The sequence below is a fragment of the Mus caroli genome, chromosome 10 (assembly GCF_900094665.2).
Source record: "Mus caroli chromosome 10, CAROLI_EIJ_v1.1, whole genome shotgun sequence".
Lineage (NCBI taxonomy): Eukaryota > Metazoa > Chordata > Mammalia > Rodentia > Muridae > Mus > Mus caroli.
This window is the reverse complement of record NC_034579.1, coordinates 88,031,531-88,059,122: the sequence shown is the minus strand read 5'-3', so window position 1 is coordinate 88,059,122 and position 27,592 is coordinate 88,031,531. Positions and strand designations below refer to the sequence as shown.

General features: G+C 45.5%; 1 protein-coding gene across 3 annotated transcripts in view; it reads right to left on the bottom strand.

The window, feature by feature from the left end:
- The window catches only part of Tmcc3 (transmembrane and coiled-coil domain family 3), a 269,722-nt gene that overhangs the window by 219,313 nt on the left and 22,817 nt on the right, over positions 1–27,592 (bottom strand). The window contains exon 2 of one of the 3 annotated variants that reach the window (XM_021174097.2): positions 17,164–17,247. The exons of 1 other annotated variant lie outside the window; for it this stretch is intronic. The gene's annotated coding sequence lies outside the window, so the exon portion shown is untranslated. Of the gene's footprint in view, positions 1–4,180; positions 4,358–17,163; positions 17,248–27,592 lie in introns of those variants that run through there. One more of the 3 variants, XM_029482300.1, reaches the window with a different exon arrangement.

Sequence of the window (27,592 nt, the reverse complement as noted above, 5' to 3'; positions counted from 1 at the left end):
CCCTCCCTCCCTCCCTCCCTCCCTGCAGGGCCTCTCTACATAGCCCTGACTATCCTGGAGCTGTCTATGGAGACCAGGCTGGCCTCACACTCACAGAGGTCTCCCTGGAAACTGGAACCACCCATGCATCTAGAACACTGGTGGGTGCCAGGGTGGGCAACGGGACTCTTCCTTCCAAAATTTGGCCATGCAAACTGACAGTGCCTCCTGATTGACTGACCCAGGTGCCTACTTTGGTCTGGGCCCCGTTGAGTTCCCCTAACATCTATAGGGAAATTTTAAAAAATAAATTCCCTGTGTTTTCCCTTCTTCAGAGGCAGACATTTAAGAAGGTCACTGGCCAACCACAGAGATAACAGAACAGAAACTTCAGTGACCATAAAAAACAAGAACACACAGTGACAGATATCAGTTAGCAAGGTCACAATATACATCAGCCCCAATAACAACAACAAACAACAACAAATCAACAGATTTCCAAATAGTAGGAAAGTAGGATTTCCAGACTCACCATGTAAGAGTCTTAAAATTAAAAGTCTTATATGTTTTCTTTCTAGCTAAGATGCTAACATTATGACAAATTGTGAAAGAAATATGGTCTTGCTGTGGGGAAACCAAAGACCAGAAAATCCTCAAATGGCATCAACTTTATCTAATAATAATAACAACGACAACAACAGCAGCAGCAGCAGCAGCAACAACAACAACAACAACTAGACCCTTCCCCAGGGAGCCAGGATACAGAGGGGACATTTCAGACAGACACAAAAGAATAAGAAAAGGAAGATGGCGGGGAAGTCTTCCTTTCCTTTCCTCTCTCCTTTGCTTAACAACATTTCTCAGTACTTTGCTTATCAAAGTCATTAGAGTTTATAAGGTATGAATGTAAAGCGCTCAGAATCGCTCCTGTGCTTATGAAAACCCCAATATTAGCTTTTAATCATAATATTATTATCATCTAAATACACTCTGAGGCACAAGCCAAGTTCTATTGATGTCTATCTAGGACAAAGACAGTTTAACCAATATTTTAGTGAATTAAAAAAAAAAAAAAAACAATGCTCCATCAAAATAACAATGCAATTCATAATTAAACTCTTCTAAACCAGAATTAGAGAGTTTGTATTTCTGTCATTGTTATTGATACAGACTATCAGTATCGGAACATAAACCCCCATGTAAGAAGCCATGCTTGGTGCCATGCTTGTAATAAATCATCGTCGTCATCATCATCATCACCATCGTTGTCACCATCACCATCCTCATCATCACCATCATCAACCCTGGAGCATGCTGGTTAGACAGCCTAGCCTACCCGACAAGCTTCAGGCCCACAAGACATCCTGGCTCAAAAAATAAAAAGAGGACTGGAGAGATGGCTCAGCCACGGCCTTGTAGAGGATCCAGATTTGGTGGTTGCTCATGGCTGTCTGTTACTAGTTTAAGAGGACCTAATATCTTCTTCTGGCTTCCTCAAGCACTGTAAACACACCGTGCCCGTACACGCATTCAATAAAACACACATACGCATAAAATAAAGGCAAATCTTTCCAAAAGTTCAAGTGGACGGCACCCAAGAAGCAGCATCAAAGTTGCCCTCTGACCTCGACATGCATGCAGTCCGCACACACACACACATGCAGGCATACTCACATGTGTGCTCTTGCACACACAAACACACACACAACCCAGAACATTCGCACAGGCTGTGGGGTGGCGCAGTGAAGTGTGGGAAGAACGGGGCAAGAGCAAGGTTTGTAGTAATTCCAAGCCCCTCTGGTTGGGTAATCTTTTGCTGAATTAGTTTATTCATGTTGCATCTTCTGTCCTAGTGCTAAAACCCTGCAAATAACCTTAGACCCCTAGGTTGTTTTGCACCCCGGTCTTCTCCTTGGGCCAGAGACACAGAAGCTAAAACCAGCTCAAAGGCTCCTGATAACATTGGTAGACAGTTGCTCTATCACTACAACTATTTCAAACCAAATTTTGAAGTAGTACATTTGCCTCTGTGTTCAATCCACTCTCTGTATCTAGATGATTTTTAAGTTCTCTCTCTTCCCAGGATGACCTAGCTAAATTTCTGTCCAGGGGAGAAGACAAGCCACTGTCCTCCCAACCAGACATCCGGAGTTCAGTCTTGGTTAAAACAAGTCAGTCGTCATCTCTGTGTTTCGGTCGGGTGCAGGCAGGAGTGCACACTTCACGGGGCTGAGAAGAGACTGAACTGAGGTAGGGGCCTGACAGACTCAAAACACCATCCAGACTGGGAGTAGCCAAGATATCTTTCTTCAAAACAGAATCTCCCAACATTCCTTTCGGTCAATAACTTCATCTACATTAGCTATGAAATAGCAAACACACCCCAGGTAGAGATTTGACTCAGTGGCATCAAGCATGGGGCCACAAGGCCCTGAGTTTGATCCTCAGAAACCTGCACCACCACACATAACACTAACACATACACACACANACACACACACACACACACACACACACACACACACACACACACACACTTTATCTTGATAGCACATTAGCTAGAGGAAGAGGCAGGACCCAGATGAGCTGCTAGTTCCAAGTTCTCTAAGGTTCCAGAGCTCTGTCTAGCGACTTAAAATGAGCCTATGTGTCTCTCCCAGAGAGACAGCCATGTGGCTGGCTACTCTTCCTCTGTTTGCTTCTAAAACCGATCTATCCAAGGAAGCATAGGATTGTGGTTAGGGCGTGACGTGACCAAGCCACCTTCAGTGTCCCTAGTTGGATTCTCATCATGCACCAAGAAATCTTCAATGTTGAAGGAGTCCTAACAGGACCTAATGTGTTACCAACATGTCTCCTATGTTAACCCAAGATGACTATCCTTATAGTGGGGGCTTGACTCTCTTTACATGTATTACAAGATGTACCCCAGCCCTGAGCCTGCCCTGCAGAGGCATTTAAGGTGATCAAGGAGGCCTGTGGGCACCCCTCTCACAGTAGTCAGTGAGAAGCCTGCATCCTGGAGCAACTGTACCCACAGCCTGCACCTGGGAGCTCTGGGTGAATTCCTTAGTACCAGACAACAAGTCACCCAAGAAGCACGGGGTCTCCCATTGCAGCCACCAGGCTTTTAAAAATAGGATGCGAGAAACTATTTTCTGTGTCATGACTTCAGGGATGTTAACTGTTGGAAGTGCTTTCCCCCTTCTCCTTGGGTGACAACTCTGTGAGAGCACAGGGGACCAGGGCTCCACTGCCTTTGCATCCTAAGCACCAATTACACAAACTGCCCAAGAATCAATCGTCGATTCGATACACAAGTGGACTTCATTTTTTTCAATATCTACTGATGTCTAAAACTTTCAAACTAGGAATGGGCTTCCTGGCACTCAAAGAGGCCGAAGTCAGTCTGGGAGACCACTGAGCCCTTATCTAACTCTTTTTCAAATTGATTATTTAAGAAATCTTTTATACACACACACACACACACACACACATACACATATGTATGTATGTATGTATATATATATATATATATAATCAAGAATAACTGAAAACCAACAATATAACACACACCACCAAGGAGGTTTATGAAACTTAGCCCAATCTCAGGTGTAATGTATCCCATAATGCTTGCCTTGCTGTGCCCTGTGAGGAATGCTAACCTAACAGCTAATGCTTGCCCTCATGACAATGGAAGATCTGCTCTATTTCCCTGCTTAAAAACTAGAGTAAAAGCACAACTAACAAACTCAATGTACTTCTGAGAGGGTTACATGGTTAGTACAGGTACCACACTCACAATAGTGCCTGGCTCACAGTGGCCTCTTAAGGAATGTTAAATATCAGTACTTTCTATTATCAGTCACGGTCCTAGCTAACACACAAGTATCTCAAATTAAATAAAAGCTCACTTGGTAATAGCACCTACAGAAGTAGTCAACGGAGTAAGATGCACACACAACCCACCTCCTGGACAGAGAAACTTGCCCTCGGACCTTGAGATGCCTTCTAGAAGCCATGGCCAAATTCACAACATAACAGTACTGCCTGCAAATTATTTACTGGAATGTCCCTTTAAAACAGAAATAGATCTCTACCAAACCCTAAAGTGTGTGCCAGAGAGAACTAAGCCGACAGCCTCACTAACATCTTCCTTAAGAACAAAACAATCCAGTGAAAACCAGAGAGCAATTTTTACCTTCTCTTCGGGCCAGATGGCGTGGTTCTAGGTCTGTAAGATCTAGGCTACTTTCGTGTGCTGAGAGCCCATGAGTCCGCGGGAGCTTCAGATGATACTGCTTCAGTTAAAAATAATCGCCGAGAAACAAAAAGCAGAAGTATTTGCAAAATTGCTTCATTCACACCACCCCACCATGGGGCTTTTCCTGTTTCTCAGATTACTAATCTTTCAGCTCAGCAATTCCCCAGTGGGTGCCCTGATGACCGCCTGTCCTCAGGATCCCGGGCAAGGCAGTGTGCTCCCGTCAAGCGTGTGTGGGAAACATACTATGCTTCCCACAAGAAAACACGTAACATCCACTCACATTCAAGAGCGCCAGGTCATCTTCCAGGCCTTCCTTAGAAAATTAATCTAGTTTTGTTTACTCCATGGTTGCAAGCTCACACAACCATACTAGGGCACCCTGGCCAGACATTCCGTCCCTTCTATGTGAATTCCAAAAGAGCAGAGATGGCCGGGGACTAAGAAAGGTTTTCCTGATGTTTTGAAAAATAATGGTTTTCTTTACCAAAGGAAGCAGGGGTGGGGCATCAAGTCTAGGAAAACAGATCAGAGGCAAGCCAGTCAATATCCTAGCATGGAGGAAGGGGATCAAGAGGCCCCAAACCCAACTAAAGAGCTATTGGTGTCTGACAGACAATGATTTCTGAGGAAGGAGGTATTGGTTTTCCTCAAGGGTGTGGCTCATGTTAGATCAACTGCACTCCAGTGGATGGCCTCGTGCCCCTGGGTATATGGGCCCCACAAATTGACTCAGTGGATGATTTTTTTTAAAAGGGCACACGTTGGAAGGGTATGGGAAGTTGAAGTGTCAATCTGGGAGGAGCTAATTCTCAAAGGATAAGAATATAGTATTAATAAAACAGATTATAGGGACTCTCCTTAGAGCAGTGGGACAGGAGTCAATGCTGTTAATCACTGCTAGTTAATATTAAGCACTATTAATTCTACTGTGTATGGAGACTTCTGCCTATAATCTCAGCACACCAGGAGAGACAAGAGATGGAGGAGGCAGAGGAGGCAGAGGCAGGGGAGGCAGAAGCAGAGAGGCAGAGAGGCAGAGAGGCAGAGAGGCAGAGAGGCAGAGAGGCAGAGAGGCAGAGAGGCAGAGAGGCAGAGAGGCAGAGAGAGGCAGCGGCAGAGGCAGGACTAGGAATGTGGAACTGGCCTGGGCTGAACAGTGAGTTCTAAGCCAGCATGGGTTTAGTAGAGCCCCAACAAACAACAAAAAGAAGTGTTAGTTCTTTATTGAGCTTTTTAAAGTGCTAACTGCAAACACACTTTTATTGCATTTCATGAGTGATTAAAACTGACAAGGGCAAGCCACTTGACAAGTCCTTCCGGGTATCCTTGAGTGTGGGACTGTCAGTTGGGCAGTCCCTTTCCTACTGACTGGCTGCATGGCCCTGGTAGCCCAGATAGTAATGGACATGTTATAATCCCACTGAAGAAAGTCCAGCAACTAGGAAACACATCTATATACCTAGGTGACAACATACCCCCGCCATGACCACTCCAGACATGTTTGTTGGCCTTAGAAAGCAACACCCAGGGGAAGACAAGCCTGGGTGAACTCTATGTGACCCTGAAGCCTCTCGTTACCCCAGACAGAGGAAGAGCAGTTCCTCACAAGCCCTGCAGAAGGCCTGTGATTGGTGCACACAAAACCCTGCATGACCAGTACAAATACAAACCTTTTGCTGTTGTTGTTGTTGTTGTTGTTGTTTTAAAGATTTGTTTAATTCATATGAGTGTTTTATTTACCTGTATGTGGGGGTGCCATGTGAATGCAATGCCCACAGAGCCAAGAGGAGGACATAGGAGCCCCTGGAACTGCAGGTAGAAATGGCTGCTATCCAGCCATCCTGCCCTGGGGTGTTACAGGATAAGCCCCCCCCCCCAAAAGACTTCCTCTACGTGGTCTTGCCTAAGCCACTAACCCAAAGAGCTGGCAGGAACAGCACTGTAGCCATAGCAGCAACAAAGCCACCAGCCATAGTCTCAGAGACAGTGAGAAGACAGCTGAATAATCCTGGAAGAATGTGGCTGAGGGTCGAAGTGACAAAGAGAGGTGGCACTCTGAAAAAAAAAAAAAAAAAAAAAACTGGAGGTCTTGATCTGCAGAGAGTTCCCTGGAGCTGCCAAGGCTTAAGGACCAGGAAAACCGACATGTTAAGTGTGAGACCCCGACTTAGAGCATTTCTCCCTGGAAGGTAAAGCCCCTGGACGTTCCCCAAGCTTGTTTTCCCTGATCTTTAAAAATACAGCCAGAAAGAAGCTCTTTGTTCTCTATAGCCAGCAAAAGACCTTTTTGTTTCTATACTGTACAACCAGAGATGCCTGCCTTCCTGTGCCAAGGACATGGAGATAGACGCCTGAGAGGAGGCTGCAGCTCACTCCCCCCCTCACCAGAAAGGAGCTGTAGCGAACTCTCCACCCAACTCCTCCCAATTCCTCAGCTAGCTGTTAAAAGCCCCCTACTGTCACCGCTCGTGGTCGAACTCCCCTGCCCTGCACTGCAGAGGGACTTTGTCCTCAGCTAGCTGATAATAAAACCTTTTGCAGTTTGCATCAGGTGAGGTTTTCTCTCGGGACACTGGGGTGCTGGCCAGCTCATCCCGGGACTTGAGCTGAGGCCCAGCTTCGGGGCTCTTGCATAAGCATGAGGAACACTAGCGGCTTCAGAAGCTAAAGGTCTCGAACCTGGGTTGCACCGAGGGGCTGTAACAGCATCAGGGGTTGTCGTTGCAGATGTGACTCAGCATGGAGTCATGCGGATGAATTGATGAATGTAAAACTGGCAAAGGCTGGGACCCAGGGCAAGGAGTTTACAGCTGAGTACCAGTAGTTTTCAAACCCTGGAGCCGTAAACCCCGTAGACCCCCACACCTAGTCTACTCTTGGTGTAATCTGGGGCTGCCAGCACCACTCAGGATGTCTACCCAGACAGATGAAAGGGTCCCTGACCATCTAATCGGAAACACTACTTGCTCTGTCAGTCATCTTTGCACACGCCCCAGGGGCGGCAAAAGACGAACAGCATTCCTGTTTACCCAAGGGAGAAACGGAGAGAGCCAAGCTCATTGACACACAGAGTAATGGCTACGTGTGCCCAGAGCTGTATATGCCATCTCCGAAACAGGTCTCCAAGTGGTGTGTTGTCCGTTCTTACAGAGTGGCAGCTGAGTTCCCAGAGGCTTAAAGGCTTAGAAAAAAGCCACGGAGTAAGTAGAATGAAGATGTAAGTGGAACTCAGATCTTTAAAGCCTGAACAGAACACGGTTTAGATTTTAGCAAAAAAAAAAGAAAAAAAAGAAAGCAAAAAGAAAAGAAAGAAAGGAAGGAAGGAAAAGGAAAAAAGAAAAAGAAAAAGAAAAAGAAAAAGAAAAAGAAAAAGAAAGAGAAAAAGAAAAAAATTCCTTCCAGAGCCAGCCAACAGGCTTGTTTTCAGCATCTTTTTAGTGCAGGTGGGGGAGGGGACTCAAAGGTAAATACGGAAGTCATCACTACCCTGAACCACAGAATTTTGTAAGCTTCTGACTTTTCAGTAACAAAGGTTTTAATTACGCAATCACTCCCAGCTAGCTCCTCTTGTATATTACAGTAAATAACTAGCTCAGAATTTAAAAAAAAAAAAAACCTAATAATTTTAGCACACACATACAGAACCCAAAACCAAAATACCACAGGGGGAAAAAATAGATGAATTAGATTTCAACAAAATTAAAAACTTTGGTGCAAAGGACACAATAATGGTGATTTCAATGGTCAACCTCATTGGAATAGAGACCACATAAGGCATGAATTAGTGAGCTACATCACTGGGTGTCTCCAGAGGGGATTAACTGAGGAATGTAAGACCTACCTTGAATGCAGGCAACCCCCTCCTATGGTCTGAGTTCCTGGACAGACTACAAAATGGGAAGCAGAAAGCCAGCTGGGTACCACATGGGTAACTCTCCTCTCTTGCTTCCTTATCTGTCGGCATGTGAGCATAGCCTTGAACAACCACCTCTTCCAAGCCATGATTTTCCCCTTGATCCACAATCCAAACCAATCCCCCTTTCCCCTCATGCAGCTTCCTGTCAGCTACTTGGTTACATCAATGAGAAAGGTAGCTGATACAGACATCACACAATGTTGAAAAAGGTCACAGATAAAAGTTCTGAACAAAGTGGAACCGTCACGCACAGACTAAGATGAAATATTTGCTAACAGGGCACTCGCCTCTACATTTTAAAACTCCTATAGTCTCAACGTTGAAAAGGCTGCTGACTGCACATGCTTTTACGTGGGTACGTGCTCATTTCTCATGGCTCTGTACCTGATAGAGTGTGGGGATGTGTGGCAATTTTAAGTTTAGCATTTTGAGGATGTACTGAGCTCTTTCCCACAGTGCTCTTACTAATTGACATCCTGAGCAGCATCACAGGGTGGCTCCAATCTCTCCCCATCCCCGACTGCACTTCTATCTGTATTTTATCTGTGCACGTGCTTCAGATTGCATTTCTCTAATCTCGAGTAATGCTCATCTGATTTCCATGTGTTTATTTATCTACTACTTGTCTTAGAAGACATGCCTCCTTGGTTCCTTGCCCGTTTCTAATGGTTACTCCTCTGAGATTATAGCAGTCATTCATGCCTTCTGATAGAAGTTCTTTGTGACTTATGTGAGCACATAATTTCTTCTGTTTTGATTCTGACCACACACACATACCACATATATGCACAAATCACACATACATTTAGAGGTCCAGAGACCTGGACATGGTGTAAGAACTTACTATGCAGATTTCTTTCTTTATGGGCAGAAAGAGTGAGGAAAGGGAAGAAGCAAGACTCAGAATGATACCAAGGACAAACCTTGGGGGAAACCCAGTAAGATAAAAATAGCAAGCTTTCAAAAGATGCTCGTCGTTAACATTGTCATTGATTGATTATCATACTGCTTATAAAGCCTGGTACCTTAAGAGGGGAATTCTATAGGATAGATAACAGAGTAGCACCTTGACTAAAGACTGTAGGAGTCAAAAAAAAGAGACAGGATTTTGGCCAACTGAAGACTCGGCAAGTGTCAACAGCACAAGGCAGGTGCTAAGCATTGTCAGTCAGATAGTTCTTGTCCACATGAAAGGGGGTGGCAGGCCCAGTGACTCTGTCAGACCATATCTGACTTGTAGATTGGAGATGAGCACAAAACACCATAATCTGAAGAAATGTCCAGACTAGCTCTACACCTAGAATCCAAGTTAAATATGAACCACTTGACAGAACATGAGGCACCAATCCAAGGGAAGGCTTAAGGTGTCACGGTGGGAACTTGCTGTCTAAAGGTAGCCACCAGGCAGCTTTCTGCAGTGCCAGCTGTGTCTAGACATGAAGCACACAGATGCACGATTCTAAAAAAAGTAATCCCCGACTTTATAAGGAATGGTTTTTGATGGGCAAATCACACATCGATAAAGTTCTCTTTCATGAAAACAGTGGGGTAGGTTGACTGGGCAGACCTTAGGGTGTCACGCAAGTAAGGACTACAGCAGCCCTTATAAAAGACATCATTTCATGGGGTCTGGCTTACAGTTCAGAGGCTTAGTCTATTATCATCATATCAGGAAACATGGCCACATCCAGACAGACACGGTGCTGGAGGAGGATCTGAGAGTTCTACATCCTGATCCACAGGTAGCAGAAAAAGGACTGTCTTCCACACTTGCCCCATATGGGCATAGCTTGAGTATATACGTAAGACCTCAAAGTCTACCCTCACAGTGCCACACTTCCTCCTACAAGGCTACGCCTACTCCAAAAGGCCACACCTCCTAATAGTGCCACTCCCTATGGGCCAAGCGTTCAAAAGGGTGAGTCTATAGTGGGTAAACTTAGTCAAATCACCACACCATTCATTATGCAGACATGTGCTGGGAGAGGCTTCAACCCCAAGGCCTTTCTACCATCCTGGTGACCCACAGTTATGCTCAGAATTATAAACTTACTGCAGTTGCTGATGGATGGAACCTAAGCCTTCCCAGCTAAAGAAAGCTTTAACAGTCAAGCCCGTGGGCCAATTTTTGAAGTGTATTAAGGTTTAGAGTTTATTTTACATAAATATTATTTTATTTATGGAGCCTGTAATTAAATTTCCACCCTTTAGTGATATCACATGACTGGGGCACCTTAAATGTATTTTGGCTTTGGCTAGTCCATAATGATACAGGCGTACAGGAGGCAGGCCCAGCTGGGGATGGGTGGTATTAAAACTACCCAGATTTCTTTCTTTATAAAGCAGGGGGGGATATGCGTATATGTGGGGGGGGGGNGCGCAAATGCGTGTTGATGTGTGCATTATGTGTGATGTATATGTGTATCATGAGTCTGAGACCAATTTAGTTATATGGTGCATTCCAGGCTAACCTGAGCTACAAGGACATGTCTTAAAAACAAACAAGAAAACAAAAACAAACACAAATAAAAATCCACTTCAGTTTTCCCTAACTTAAAGCTATGAGTAGTTCATCTTTCTAAAGGTCTTGGAGACAGTTAACTCTGCCCTTGTCAAATACCCAGGTCTCTGCTGACGAGCTGGCCTGGAACGTGTTACTGAGCTACTACACACAGCAGAGCTGTTTAAGCTTGCAGACCATTTGGCAGGTGGTAAGTATTCAACAAATGCTGATGTTATTGTTTTTATTGCCAACCCATCACTAACACCATCTCAATGACTCTAGGTCCCTCCCGGGGTTGATATGGGGACATGCTTCCTAGCCAGTGAGTGGGGTACCGTTATACCCCATTCAGCTCACTACCCACTCAGCCAAGTGTCTTTCAAACCTTCATTTAAGATCATCTTAGGCACTTACGCTTTGAAATTAGGTCCCCAGGTCATCTCTCTGGACAGAAAGACAGCTAGGCTACCCTCTGGCTAAAGCAAGAAACATTCAAGATCAACAATAGCAGGAAGTTTTAAATAGATACATTGTTGTTTGTTTCTAAGAGGACTGGACCAAGATAAACACAGCAGCCAGCATCTCCGGGGAGGCCTGGCGAACGGGGAAACTGAAGAAAAATAAGGCCATCTGCAGGAAGAGCTGGCACCGGACCACAGCTACCAGGCCCTGCTGCAGAGCAGCGCTACCTCAGAACCCAACAAAGCTCTGCAGAACGCTTTGGCTGTTTCCTGGGAACAGCCGATACCCAGCCAAGTTCAAAATACCCTCTTCTTTTATGTGAAAAGGGAGGAGACACTGAACAGGTAGAATCTATTCTGAAAGGCACATGTCTTCTGGTTCTCTCCATGTTTTCTGGGTGGCGGTTTTGGGGACATGGCCCGGGATCAGGTGGCTATGAAGCTAGGCAGATGCTTCATCAATGATGCCAGGAAAAACACACTCACCTTTGACCTGGCAGGCCCACCACTTGCCCACCTGCCTACACTGCAGCTAAAGGACCCTCCGCCCCAGCACGTCCTTCTAGCAACCCATCATGCTTAGCAGGAAGCCCACACACATGCAGTTCCCTACTTGCTGGTGAGCCACAAAATGCATAACTTCAGAATTCAAGGGAATTCAGGGGACTTAACGCTCTGAGGAAAAATTCTATCTTGATATTTAAGAAGACAGTACCACAGCTGTAGTGGTTTTCCTGGGCACTCCCACCCTTTCCCGAACAGCACAAGGGAAAAAGCAACGCCCAGGCCCATGTGATCTGTTGAGCTGAGTGTAAATACCCCTGGAAACCAACCTTACAACAACGGGCCATTCATTCTGGCCTGTCTCCACTGTTGTTCAGTAAAGTCACAGAACTTTAGAGCCGAGAAGAGAAGTCCTGCCTAGTGGTGTCATTATTCACCGAAGGTCACCAGTAGGAAAAGTGGTCACACCAGGACTAACACACCAAACTGGAAAACACCGTTGTTCTGGCGGTGCGTGGAAGAGAAATGCCCCACGCGATAGTAAAGGAAAATGGGGAAGTACCACGTGGAGAGCATCTGCTTCGCTCTGAGCTGACGCCAAGGCTCAAATCCAAGCTCTGCCCTTTACCAGGCTGGCATCAGGAAAGGATCTCCATCCTCAGTTTTCTCATCCATAAAAGGGGCTAATAACATCACCCGTCCTGGAGCGTGTTTTCAGGATGAAGTGGACCCGTGAAGAGGGCTCCCATGGAACTCATCACCAACATTAACTAGAAATCAGGAATAGCAGTGAAAGACTGGGGATTTCTGTGACCCAAGGGGAAGGGGGTTGCTGATGAGCTAATGTCATCAGAAAGATGGATGGAGCCTTGATTTTTAACAAGACCTCCATGAGCCTGGCCAATAGGTGAGTCTATGGAGTGTTTTTCTTGATAGCTGATGGATGTGGGAGATGCCAGCTCTGGACAGATAGTACTGGGATATATAAGAAAGCAAGCCGAGCAAGCCATGAAGTGCAAGCCATAAGCAAGGCTCCTCCATGGCCTCTGTCTCTGGGTTCCTGCCCTGGTTCCCTTGATAACGGACTGCAAGCCGTGAGCCAGATAAACTCTTTCCTCACCTAGGTTGGTTTGGGTTGGGTTTTTATTTAATGAGAGCAGAAGAGAAGCCTAATTAGGCCAGGGGGGTGCCCATTACATAGCAGAGCATTATTTAACGTCATGGAGTTGATAGGCCTGCCAAAGGTCAGATTAACAGTGGTTAGAGAAGAAGAAACATCCAAGCAGGAATACATCATAAATATTAAACATGTACGACTCTACCTGCATCAAATGATCCTACACACACACACACACACACACACACACACACACACACATCACACGCCTCAGGAAGAAAGTGGAAGAAAATGCAAACAATATTGAGTAATTTTCTCGATAGTGGATTTATAACTGACCAGCTCCAACTTCTCTGCTATTTTGTTGTTGTTTCCAAAATTTTACATAGACAAGTGGAATAAACGTTCTGAAGTAGGTTCTGTCAAGGAGAAATCTGACGTCAGTCTGGTCTCCAATGGCTAAGGCCCTACTACAGAGGTGTAACAATGGGGAAGAGCGTGGCCCCCAGAAACAGGGCCTGAGGTATCCAGCCACTGGGAAGCATCTTGTGTGGGAGGAAGCAAGCGCTGGAGTCAGTTGGGAGGAGCTTCAAGCCACCAGATAGATACCTGTGAAAAAAGATGCTTAGAAGTAGCACATCGAGGCCGGGCGTGGTGGCGCACGCCTTTAGTGCCAGCACTTGGGAGGCAGAGGCAGGCGGATTGCTGAGTTCGAGGCCAGCCTGGTCTACAAAGTGAGTTCCAGAACAGCCAGGGCTACACAGAGAAACCGTATCTCGAAAAACCAAAAAAAAAAAAAAAGAAGAAGAAGAAGAAGAAGCAGAAGAAGGAGAAGGAGAAGGAGAAGCAGCAGCAGCAGGTAGGAAAGGACCTGCATGTTTCAGAGAGGAAAGGATCTCTGAAACATGCATTTCAAAACGGAAAGAAAGCTAGTGATGGTTTGAGCAGTTCCCAGTTTAAGCCAAGAAAGACAGAAAGAGAGGGAGGAGGAAGGGAGGGAGAGAGAGAGAGAGAGAGAGAGAGAGAGAGAGAGAGAGAGAGAGAGAGAGAGCAGGATCCTGGAGAAAACAAGTCAGCTGCCTCCTATCTCCTGCTGGCTTTGATGAAAAGAGAGGGTCTCAGAAAACTGAAAGGCTAAAGATGAAAAGGAACCGAGGGCCCCACAGAGGTCAGGGTCAGAGAAGCCCCATGGAGCCACCAGTGCTCTGCCTTCTGAGTCTGAGACTATTCTCTAACCCAAGCTAGGACTCACATTTCCTACTTTGGGCATCTAGCAGAGAGAAACAGAGTGGATAATTCTGGACTCACTGCCAGGACACAAGACAGAGTTGAGCCAGAGAAGCCCCACTCAGTCTCAGAAGATGGTGTCAACCTGGCATCGCTCTCTACAAATCTTCTTTCCTTGTCTTTAGTTCCCACCTCTCCATTTTGCCTTCCCAGCCTTCCTCTTGCTATGGCTGGGGTATGGTTTAATCTCTGGGGGTTCCTGGGAAGGCTTGTTCCCAGTGTGGTGACGTCAGAGGTGGTGGGACCTCTTAGAGGTGGGTGCTTACGGCAAGTAAACCAAGTCATTGTCTCTGCTTTTAGAAATACCGTAGTTCTTATTAGAAAATTGTTATTAACAGAGAAAGCCTGACTTTAGCCTGCTCTTTGGTTCTCGGTCTCATGCTTTCTTCCATGAGCATTCGCACCTCGGTACCATCTGCCCTTGGCTGCGAGTACCCTGAGGTGGAGGGTCTCTGGGGCTGATGCTGCGCTGTTCGGACTTTCAAGCTTCTTAAACTGTGAGCTTCATAACCATCTCTTTATAAAGTGCCCAAGTGCCCAGCCTGGGATATTTTGCTATATCAGTGGCAAATAAAGAAGAGACAGGCCTTAAGCCATGAGCGGTCTCAGGATCCTCCAGTCTCCTGTAGAGAGCCCCACTCTCCACAGACCCAGCTGGTGATTGGCTGAACAATCGCTCTTCCTGCAGCACTTCGGCATCTTCCTGCAGCACCCTTCCCGCCTTTTCTTGAGCAGCATGGGGGCGGGCTCCCTCAGCATGTAAAGAGTAGGCAAGATCACTCACCCAGCTGACCCATCCTGTGCATCCGGAAAATGGGATTGAAAAGAGAGGCCTCTGTGTGGGGGCCTGTCAGAGACTAATGTGATGAAGAGCCTCCCCAACAGCAAGGCACGGTACGGCTGCTAAAATGAGGCTTTTATCCTCGTGCCAGGCAAAGTGCTGGGGCAGCCACCTGGCAACCATAGAGAAAGGCCAGGTGGGTGAAGGATGCTCAGCCCCGCCCCCAAGCTTGTCTTACTCTCCTGGGCTTATGCCAGCGGCTGCCTCAGGAGGACAGTCATGTCAGAGACATGGATCCTATTCATTTATACCACCGTTGGCTATTTGCTTAGCCCAAATGCACTCCTCCTGGTCTGTTCCCCATGTTTGTTCTTTAAAGTGTTTAGAGTCACTTTAGAATTTAGTAAAATGTTACTAAATTTAGTTACATTGCCAATATGACCGTGGCTCGTGCTTTACATGCGCACAGGGATACAGATGAAAATAGGCACACACATAAGATATATACAGATGATTCTCTGTTCATAATGGGGTCATGAACCGATTAACCCATTATGAGGTGACGGTGCATTTAATAACGACCAACCTAACCAGCATCAAATCTTAGCTCAGCACCCCTTCCGTGTACCAGAACACTCACATTAGCCTATACCTAGGAAAAGCCACAACACCCATTTATAATGCTAGTATCTCATGAAATTTATTGAAGACATAATAGGTTGTGAAAACGTAGGATTCTAAAAATATATATATATTTTTAGATATAAAAAGAAGACCACAGAGTACCCTTAATTATCCTCATGATCAACTGGCTGCCCCGAATACTATTAGATACCTATTAGTTAGTCCTTAATGCACTCGTGAATGCACACACACACACACACACACACACACACACACACACACCTGTAGGTGTATGTGTTCACATGTGATGGTCAGAGGGGTCGTTCCTCCTCAGACATCATCCCCGCGGTTCTTACCTACAGAGTCTCTTACTGGGATCTGGGGCTCACTGGTTACATGAGGGTAAGGAGCCTCAAGGATCCCCACATTTCTGTCTCCCCAGCACTGGAAGTACAGGCCTCCCCCACCACGTCCAGCACAGAGGTGAGGATTGAACTTGGGTCCTCGTGCTTGTGTGGCAGGCACTTTAATGACTGAGCCATCACGCGGCCTGGGAGACAATGTTGTTCCAGTGTCCATTTAATACCCCACCAGCTGTTTCAGGAGGAGCCCTCTCATCAGCAAAGGAAAAGAATGCCGACCCGTCTTTGCTTTGGGCTAAACTGAGGCCATTTTGTTTCTGTATAAGCAATGTTTGTCATAATTCTGGCCAGTAAGACATGAGAAGATTGTCCTTATAAGAGACCCATTTTTCTCCACTCTAGATACAATGATTGGATGAAGGATGTGATGTGTGGAGCTCATGCAGCCATGTTGTGGCTAGCAGGCACTAAGCTGAGGTTACCAGCCCACCGTCAAGGTTGGCAAGAAAATAAAGAAGCTTCGTGTTCTGTGATCCTGCAGAACTCTCCAAAACACTTCAGAATTCTCCAAAACACCCCACATAAGGACAAACCTCAATCTCTTGTTTAAACTGGTTTTATCCAGAGCTTCTCTTCCTTGAAACCAAAGGACAAAGGCTTTTTAAACCTTTTCCTCACTTCCTACCAACTGGGCTTGCAGGAAGATCCCATCGCTAGAGCTCATTGTGTGGGCTTGCATAGAATCTCAAGGTAATTTGGAGAAAAATGTAAAAGACTGGATATTCTAACAGCAAGAAATGTGAGGTGATGTTCCTTCATTCAAATGTTTAAAGATGATCTCACAGTAAAGTCCTTCGTATGCATCAACCCAGATGTTGGATGTGGGGGTGTCCTATGGATTTTGCACTGTTTTTACCCTCCTGGACAGCTCACTTCCCTGTCACAGTCAACAGGCTGTGGCTGGTGTATACTCCGATCAACAGCTCTCCTCATGAATAAACCCACAAGTGGCCTGAGGCCCTGGTAATTCTGTGAGCATTATCTACATCTGCTACCCTTTACGGGCATGTAATGGAATTATCACTTCAAAACCAAGTGTTTTCTTCCTACTATCGGCTATGTTCTTTTATTGTTTTTCTTTTTGAGCTACATAGGCCTATTTAAGTATTCAGATGTTACTCATAATGTTTATCATTTGATGACTGTATACACATACTTAATATATTTGACCACATATCTCCCTGACTTTAATTTTCTATTTTGCAGTCCTTGCCTGGACTTTTCCATCCCCTCTTCTGTTGTAGGAACCACCTCGCCAACTCCAAGGTACTCTCCTCACTCTGCTACATAGCCCTGGCTGACCTGTTGTGTTGAACTTGGGCCTTGCTTGCTTGCTTGTTTTTCTTTCTTTTGACCAGAAACCGCTTTGTGTCGTCAAATGGTGTCCTAGGAAAGAAGAAAGAAAACGAAGAAAACTCTTTTTTGTTTTGTTTTGTTTTTTTGTTTTGTTTTGATTTTCGAAACAGGGTTTCTCTGTGTACCCCTGGCTGTCCTGGAACTTACTCTGTAGCCCAGGCTAGCCTCGAACTCAGAAATTCGACTGCCTCTGCCTCCCGAGTGCTGGGATTAAAGGCGTGCGCCACCTCCTGCCGTTTCTGAACATTTCGGCATGCGTCTGCTACCTATTTTTCACAGTGATGCTGCCGAGAAAGCGATCAGAGAACCTCACTGGTGCCCCGACAGCAAACGCTCAGGGGTCTGGGTGGTCAGTTAGGGGTCTCTGCTGGCCTTGGCTGGGATTACTCACACCCTCACGTGACCACCAGTCTGATGTCAGCTGATTGACTGATAGATTTAGAGGTCTTGGCCAGGAAATCCCGGGTCATGACAGCTTTCCTTTGAGACTGTTTTCTCACGGCAATGGCGGGCTGGCAAAAGGACAGACAGAAGCATGCAGTGCCTGCTGAGGTCTCAACGTGGAATGGCCAAACATCCTTTTGACCGAATATTAAGCCACAATGGGTGAGGCTTGAAGGGTGAAGCCAGGAACGGGAGAGAAGTGGGACTGGCCACTCAAACACAGCACCATGTGGTACTGGTATCTATCTCTTCATCTTCAACTAGTCCTGTCTGCCTCCAGGACCAGGCATGCTTCCACCCGCCCCCCCCCCCAAGCACTTCCCATCCTGAGAGGCAGTGCTGCCCTTCTAAGCCCAACACAGAAGTGGCTGGACATTCTAGTCAGAGTAGGGACCAAGAACTTCTCAGCAAGCTGCCAAGAACCTCCCAGGTGAAACACCACAGCAGACCACAGAGGCCTGTGTTCGCATACTGTGGATGTCATCAGCAGGGAGTGACCACTGGGGAACATACTCCAGATATCTCTGAACTTAGTGGGTAAGAAACAGAAAAATAAAGGCCCGGACTGCACAGAGTAGCAGTCACCAGCAGTACAGCCCCCCGACCCCCGGAACTTTCAAGTTTGTGCATTGGTCAAGTTAACTTGCAGGTGGGCTGTCTGAAAATCAGAAGGAAAGATAGCAGCAGAAAAACTTGAAACTCAGCCCGGGGAAAGGGGCATTCCACCACGAAAGACGATCAAAGGCTGACAGAGAACTGTTATTCTGTCAAAACACCCCCACGACTGGGAAACAACTATGTATATTTCTTAGGGCAGGGCAGCCTCACCTGTGATTGAAAAATGATTCAGGTCCATTTCAAGCAATTGAGTAAATTTTCTCATGCTAGACATTAGAGTGATTTTACTCGTTTTAGCTCTTTAAAAAAGATTTTCAGTTTAATTCCGCATGGATTGATTCATGTGTGTGGCACCAGATTCATAAGCTACAAAATAATATAAAGTAAAAATCAATGTCCCAGCACCCCCCTCAGTCCCTCAGCCAGACTCCTCAGTGACACTCACCATTGCCAGGGCACAAGCGCATCCTATACATACATGGGACACAATATGCATGTATGGGTGTGTGTGCATACACAAACTTGCTAGTCCTTTTTTTGGTTTTTGGTTTTTCGAGACAGGGTTTCTCTGTATAGCCCTGGCTGTCCTGGAACTCACTTTGTAGACCAGGCTGGCCTCGAACTCAGAAATCCACCTGCCGCTGCCTCCCAAGTGCTGGGATTAAAGGCATGCGCCACCACGCCCAGCCTTGCTAGTCTTTTAAAGCTAGTAAATACTACTATGCTAAAAAAAAAATTTTCTTCACACCTCCCCAGATTCACACATTTTTGTAGTGCTGGCTGGCATCAACACCAAAGCTTCACAGGCTCTTGGCAAGCACTTAGCCACCGAACCAGCAAACCTCTCCTGTTTCCTGCCTCTGGATAGTCTATGCCGGCAGCTGCCGGGAACTTTTAAAAGGCTAAGTCATACTGTTTGTGGATAATCTATTATTCGATCAGTTCCTATAGGTGAGTGTCCAGTTAGCTCTTGGTATGTTGCTATTTCAGATAAGTTATAAGCACATTTGCAGGATAAATTCCCGAAAGCAGAATTGGTCAGACAGGATAACTGCATTTGTACCATTAACATCTTCAGCCCAAGGCACCTTCCAGAGACCTGGACCACAGTCAACTATTTATCATTATAATCCACAGGCTAAACTTAACCCATGTTTTTTGTTTTTTGTTTTTTAACGTTTCTAGGGAACTGTTTAAAGAAATAAAAGAAGACTGGCCTGGGATGTAGCTCAGTGGTAGATCACTGGCCTAGTGTATTCGAGGCTCTGGATACAGGGTATCCTCATTTCAGATTGGGTGACGGATAACAAGGGGAGGTTTGATGGCAGCCACACTAAGCCAAAGCATGTCCCCAGCAATGATGTGGGACACCCATCTCCCACTCCCCTTCTCAGCTTTGTCTAACTTAAGATACAAAGTGATGCTTCAGGCTTTGTCCAAGCTGAAGGGAATGAGGCATCCATGATGCTGATATGGAGGTACCATGATTTCTCTGGGTGAAAATACAGCCAGTTCTGGGACACAAATATAAACTGACACTTGAATTTCTCGCCTCACAGTCACAAGTGGAAAGAAAAGGCTAAAATCCCCAACTGTTAGAACTGGATAGAATTTTAAAGGTTATTTGGTCTGAGAGTTATAGGCAGATTTTTTTTAATCTACCGTTAAAATTTCAAAAAAAAAAAAAAAAAAACCTTAAAGGATTACAACAATATCTCCACCTTTTTTTTTTGCCAACTAAAGTCATTAAAAAAATAAATAAAAGCAATCCAACCACCATCTACTTATTATTATTTAATAAAAGGATGAAACATCAAAAGCAGAGAGGACCTAATATTAGAAAACAGGGGAGTCTGTTGAATTGAACACATTTAGCACCATGCAATGCTAACCACATATTTGTTTCCTTTGATGATTTTTGCTTCAGACTGAGGAAAAAGTCGTCATGGAAGCCATGTTGGGAGCCAACCTCACCATTTTCTAAACAGCTCAAACTGTGTATCCAAATGATGGACCGTGGTTCAATTCTGATGGCCATGCCAAACCTGGAACCAGACCAGTTCCTCCTAGCCTTGGGACCTTTCCAGAGTGGTTACACTTCTCCCTGGGACCCTTGAGAGTGGTCACACTTCTCTGCATTCCCAGAACAAATGGCTAGGACTAGGCTCATCTCTCCCTCATGGTTACTGGGGCGTAATCTGATTCGTTTGCTTCTCATCCAAAACATGTGTTTTCATCGCTTGGGTGTCAGGAACAAAGCAAAAACAAAACAGAGGACCCAGGGGATGGCTTGGTGGGGAAACCTCTTGCTGCATGTGCATAAGGATCAGGGTTTGGTCCCCAGGACTCATGGAAAGCTCGGAACTGTCTTAGCTACATTTCTGTTGCTGTGATATAAAATACCCTGATGTAAGCTGAGTCTATTATAGCAGGGGAGGCACAGCACCAGGCAGAGAAAGCACTACATCAGGAGGAAAAAGCTGGCTTCTTCATCCCCACTCAGACAGCAGAACAAGGGAGCAGGAAGTGAGCCGAGACTATAAAACCTTACAGCCTGCCTCCTGGGACACACACATCATCCAGGCAAGGCTCTCCCTCCCCAAAGTTCCCTGGGCTCCCCAAACAGCATCTCTGACTAGGGACTAAGCATTCAGGTGCAGGAGCCTATATGGGGCATTCCTCATTAAAATTGCCACACACACCTAAGAATTCATCTTTGTCTCCCCTGAATTTCAGAGCCAAGAAATTCTCAGCAGCCTTGACTATGGAGCTGAAAGGAGATGACAGTCCCAAGCCTTAACTGTGGGCAGCACACTCCATGAGCTGGGTCCTGAAAGGCATAGGAAGGGTTCTGTACGTGAACATTCATTGCACTTTTAAGGCAACATGTTCATCTGCCTTGAGCTCCTAGCTCCATTGTCTGCACACATACACACACACACACACACACACACACATACACACACATACACACACACATACACACACATACACACACACACACATACACACACACATACACACACACACACACATGATGGACTGTAATCTGTGAGCCAAAAAAAACCCTCTTATTCCTTCAGGTGCTTCTGACAGGGACCTTTCCCAACAATACAGGAAGTAACTACTACACACCCAACAAGATGCTGATTTAGGTCCTGCAGACTCCATCTTCCTGAGGACACCGGCCTCCTTGTGGTGGGACAGAAATACTATCACCCTAATAGATCACAGAATCAGCTTCCTAGTCTAGAGTTGGTATTTCTAAGGCATTGACATTAAAAAGATAAGCAGGCTATGGCATGACGTACCTGGTCCTTAGTCATGCACAGCGCACTGTCCCCTGTCACAGGCACATGCTGAGTGCCTTGTCTCAGTGTTTCATTCATTCACTGAGTAGTGAGTGGGTGCTCAGTCTCAGGTATTAGTGTTAAGAACCTGGAATGAGAAGGAACTAAACAGCTCACAGTCTAGACTTTACAGCTTAGTTAATATAATTCTCACTGATGCCCAGCAGGGAATGATTGGGAAAAGAGAAGCTTAACACATTGATCTACTACATAATTGAGAAGCTTCACAAACAACATAGGTATAGTCTCTATTGACAGTAAGTAGACCTAGCTGTAAGTTGCCTGCTTATAAACAAGTAAACCAAAGTAATTCTATTCGTTCAGATAACTATCAGAATCTCTACTCTTAATGGGCTGGCAATCAAAGTGAGGAGATGGAAAAGGTGACAAAGAGCTTCAACACCTACAAAAGATTTGCAGGTAAACGGAAAAGACACTGAGAGAATGGGGGTGGAGCAGGCAGTGAGGGTGGAGGAGGGGAAGCCTGCAGGACTAAGAGTCCTGAAGGGTGTGTACAATGGCAGGCAGGGTCAGATTGAGGGAACAGTATATACATTCCCAGCTGAAAACAGCACTTTAGGATGAGCACTGAGAGCATCCAGGCAGCAGGCACAGAGCAGCTTTGAAAAGGAAACAGACACCACGCCCCGAGGGGCTCTATGTGCACTGACAGTGGAGCTAGACTTTATCTGGCAGGCAATAGAAAGCTCCTTGCTGTGTTCTGAGCAGCATATGATTAGATCTGGAGGCTGAGAGTATTACCTTGACTGAAATAATATGTGCTTCAAGCATTACTGATTGGATCAGTGATGAAGTGAAGGCAGGCGTGGTCCAGGTAAGTAGTGATGGTGTGGATGCAGATATGTGTGGATGCAGAGATAGGTGGATGCAGTGATGCTGTGGATACAGTGATGGGGTAGATGCAGTGATTGGGTAGATGCAGTGATGGGTGGATGCAGGGATGGGTGGATGCAGTGATGGATGGATATAGTGATGGGGTAGATGCAGTGATGGGTGGATGCAGTGATGGATGGATACAGTGATGAGGTAGATGCAGTGATGGGTGGATGCAGTGATGGGGTAGATGCAGTGATGGGGTAGATGCAGTGATGGGTGGATGCAGGGATGGGTGCATGCAGTGATGGATGAATACAGTGATGGGGTAGATACAGTGATGGATGGACACAGTGATGGGGTAGATGCAGTGATGGGTGGATGCAGTGATGGGGTAGATGCAGTGATGGGTGGATGCAGGGATGGGTGCATGATGTGATGGATGAATACAGTGATGGGGTAGATACAGTGATGGATGGACACAGTGATGGGGTAGATGCAGTGATGGGTGTTTGCAGTGATGGGGTAGATGCAGTGATGGGTGTTTGCAGTGATGGGGTAGATGCAGTGATGGGGTAGATGCAATAATGGGGTAGATGCAGTGATGGGGTAGATGCAGTGATGGGGTAGATGCAGGGATGGGTGGATGCAGTGATGGATGGATACAGTGATGGGGTAGATACAGTGATGGATGGACACAGTGATGGGTGGATGCAGTGATGGGGTAGATACAGTGATGGGTAGATGCAGTGATGGGGTAGATGCAGTGATGGGTAGATGCAGTGATGGGTGGATGCAGTGATGGGTGCATGCAGTGATGGGGTAGATGCAGTGATGGGTAGATGCAGTGATGAGTGGATGCAGTGATGGGTGGATGCAGTGATGGGGTAGATGCAGTGATGGGTGGATGCAGTGAAGGGGTAGATGCAGTGATGGGTAGATGCAGTGATGGGTGGATGCAGTGATGGATGGATGCAGTGATGGATGGATGCAGTGATGGGTGGATGCAGTGATGGGTGGATGCAGTGATGGGGTGGATGCAGTGATGGGTAGATACAGTGATGGGTGGATGCAGTGATGGGTGTATGCAGTGATGGGTAGATGCAGTGATAGGTGGATGCATTGAGGGGTGGATGCAGTGATGGGGTGGATGCAGTGATGGGTAGATGCAGAAGGGCAGTAATCACCACTTGTTCTTGCCACTGAATCAAATCTTCAGTTTAATTGAAGAGAGAAAAACATATCTAAAAAGGATTCATATAATCTCCCTATCTGGTACATTCTTAAAACAGAAGCCTTAAAACAAAAGAATAGAACTATTTAACCTAGTAATTTTATTAACCAATTCTCCATTGAACAATCTAACTGAAACTAATTTTGTTCAAAGACATTTTAAGCTATGCCACTGAAGAAAGTCAAAAAAAAAAAAAAAAAAGGACAATGACCCAAACATCTACAAATAAGGGATGAGTGAAGCCAAATGTCGTCTATCAACACAACTAAATAGTATATAAATATCCAAATACCTACAGCCATCCCTGGAAATAAGAAACAAAGGCCTGATATGGGGTTAATACCCCTTATCTAAAATGCTTGGGACCAAAAGCAGTCTAGATTTCAGAGATTTGGGGGTTTGGGGTATCCACATACCCACAAAGAGATACATTGGAGATGGAACCCAAGCTTAAGTAGTGAGAACAGAAGGAAAAAGTAGTCAGGCAAGTTTAGAGTGGAGACTTTGAAAGATCAGCTCTGCATTTCACCTTGACAACCAGTTCTGTCTTGACAAGAAGCCAGGCACATCCAGGTTCTACCCGCACTTCTGTTCTGGCCCAAGGCCACAAATAGTAAAAATGTTTAGGTGCCTCGGCTCCTTTACTGGTCTCCAGCCTTCATCTTTCTTGTTCTTCCTCCTCCTCTTCTTCTTCCATTCTTTCTCTTCCCCTTCCCTTCTTCTTCCTGTTTGCTTTTGAAACCAGAACATTTGTTTTATGACTGATTGAAAGCCTCAAGACAGATTCTCTAGCAGCTGCTGTCTTTGATTTAGGATTCCTTCACAGAATCCATGCCAGAATTTGAGTTGGACAATTTTTGGGTGCCTTGTCTGACTTGTCTTGGTAGTGTTTTGTCTCTTAGCCTTCTCCTTTAATGCAAGAGCTCTGCTCACTTCCTTTCTCTTGAATTCCCACCACAAAATAAAGCTCTTTTCTGAAATCCACCCTTCCAGTCTTTGTGAAGTTTAGTCTTCCAGTTTACAAGATACATAGCCATAGAAGCTGAGATGGCTCTGGTGGCTGCTGATGTGGCAGAACCCCAGTCCCCAGAGTTAGTAAGCTCGCCGGAGATTGAGAAAGTCTCCATCATATTCATGGACACCTCCCTCTGTGTTTCCAAGTTCCATAAATACAAAGGTAACTATGTTTCCTAAACACAGCCTAAAAGTTGGTCTATGCTTTCAAGAAGTTTGAGATATGGGAGAATTTTAAAGATCTATTTATTTATTTTTATGCACATTGGTGTTTTGGCTGCAAGTATGACTATAAAAGGTGCCAGGCCCCCAAGAATTGGAGTTATAGAGAAATATGAGCTGCCATGTGGGTGCTGGAATTGAACCTAGGTCCTGTGGAAGAGCAGCCAGTGCTCTTAACCACTCTCCAGCCCTTGGGAGCATTTTATGTTTAGGATTTTTAGTTAGGGGTACTAAGTCTTTATACATGGTGACTACAACCATAAATATTTGCATATAGCAACATATTGTATGTCAATATATAATATATCGATCAACATATATCATATATGATATATGTAAAGACAATATATATGATATATGCATATGAGTGTACACACACACACTCACACATATATATTCAACGCTAGGTCGCAGGACAGTAAAGCCAGACATGGTCCCTGTCTTCCAACATTTCATAGTCCACTGAGAAAGCTGGATTCAAAAAAGCACAACAGTGCACACATGGGCTACTAGAGTAAATCTTGGCAAAGGTACCATTAGAAAGCTAGGCAGGAGATAAACAGCCCTAGAGGAAATGGAGGCTGGACCCCTCCCTAAAGGAATCTACCTCCAGCCCTGGGAAGACATACTATATTCTGATCTTCTCCAAAGATTAGAACACGGTACACTCTTGTCTCCTTGCTTAAAGAGTTAATCCAGCCAGGCCTATCCAGGAACCTACCCTCCCCACTCAGGAAGTGAGCCACCTAAAGCACTTTCTGAGGAGACGGGTGGGCTAGTTATCCCCCGAATAATATAATACACTTTTCCTTCTCCTGGTGCAGTTACTTATGGAGGCACCAAAACTCAGCTCTACTGGAGTTACCCTGAAACGAAGACCTTTTCCTCCTCCGTCCATCTCTTTTCCCAACGCCTTGGCATGGTCTCTTGGACACTGGACTTTCTCACCCTTCCTCTGAAATCCCTCTCCCCTTTCATTGTGCAACTGCGGTTCTGCTGTGGGTCAGTTTCAGATCTCCATTACTGAGCCAGCCTGCTTTCTTAGCAGTGCGTAGCTTTCCATCTTTCTCTTCTTTGACTCCTTCCTCCTACAGCTGCTGAGATGGAGATGTTCAGCCTGCTTGCTCCAGTGTCTTTCAAACTCTAATAAAATTGAGCTTCCCAGTGAGTCCACTGTTAAATTCTTTTATTAGCGAAACTAAAACCCCGAGTCTTCCCGGCAGTGCGCAGCATATAACGTAGGGACTCCCTGAACCTTCTAGTAATATCATAAGATCCTGAAGAGGATTCATTGAACTTAGAGCTAACAAATACCCACAAAATACACATGGATGATAAAATATGTGACATTAGTTCCAAACGTGCATTTCATTTATTTTATTTTACTTTTGAGACAGAGTCTTGCTATGTTACCCATGCTGGCTTTGAACTCGCAATCCTCAGGCCTCAGCCTCTGGGGTGGTTTGGCTAAAGGTATGCACTACTACCTTCTATTGTTTCCAAATCTTTGAGGCCAAACACACACCAACTCATGTTATTAAATTATCCTGAACATGAACATCAAAACTGTCGAATTTATAGTGAGCACTCCAATTCCTAAGAACATTTACAGAGAGTCTCTTCAGAGCCCACAGAAGCTGGTTTGAAACACAAAAAATCTAAAAATAGGAAGCAGGCAGTAGAAGGAAAAGATGCTAGAGATATGCCAAGAGGTCCTGGAGAGAGAGGAACAGGCAGAGGTGATTTCAAATGCACAGCCTCTGTATCTGGGAGAAGGTCAACAGAAACCCAAATGAAAACTATTTACAGCCACAACTCCCAACACGCTTGACCAGGTCTGATCTCAGAGGCTAAGCAGGGTGAGACCTGGTCGGTACATGAATGGGAGAAAAAACAAACAAACAAACAAACAAACAGAACAAGCTCCGTTTCTCATTTGCTGCCTTTGAGGAACGATGGGGAGCAGAAATGCAGAGATGCACAGGGCTTCGCTGGATCTCTCAAAGTTATCTCTAGGGAGTCATCAGCTTCCAGAGAGAGAGAGAGAGACTCACAATGGAAGCTGAGCAGCAGTGACCTCAAAGGAGGTACTCTAAAAAAGTAATGAGTACAGCAACGTGGTAAAGGACCAGACAGACACCTGATCTCAGCTTAGCCACCGTGGGCTAGCCTGGGGAGGGGCCATCTCTGCTTTTATAACGGTTAACAATTTGGAAATACGATTTCATTAAAATAAACTGATATTCACTCCAATATTTATCTCCAATAGGCCTGTGAACTTCTGAGATGAGGACCCTGAAGTTATGGTTTCTTTAAAATTCTAACAGGGCCCCTGGGAGACCGCGAGGACAATTATTTGTGGTGAGATTCTGCACACAGAGGAGCGCTTTGTTGTGGGTCTCAGGCATCAGGAAGAGGAAGGGTTAAATACTGCAGAAGCAGAGTTGTGCCTAGATATAGGGACTACTGAAGTCTACTGTCCAAAACTACCTGGATGCCCACGTGGAGGCAGGTGTCCTCACTTGAAATCTACAACGGCTTTCATGTAAATGAGTGTTAATGGAAATGCAAAAGAAAGAAAGAAAGAAAGAAAGAAAGAAAGAAAGAAAGAAAGAAAGAAAGAAAGAGAGAGAGAGAGAGAGAGAGAGAGAGAGAGAGA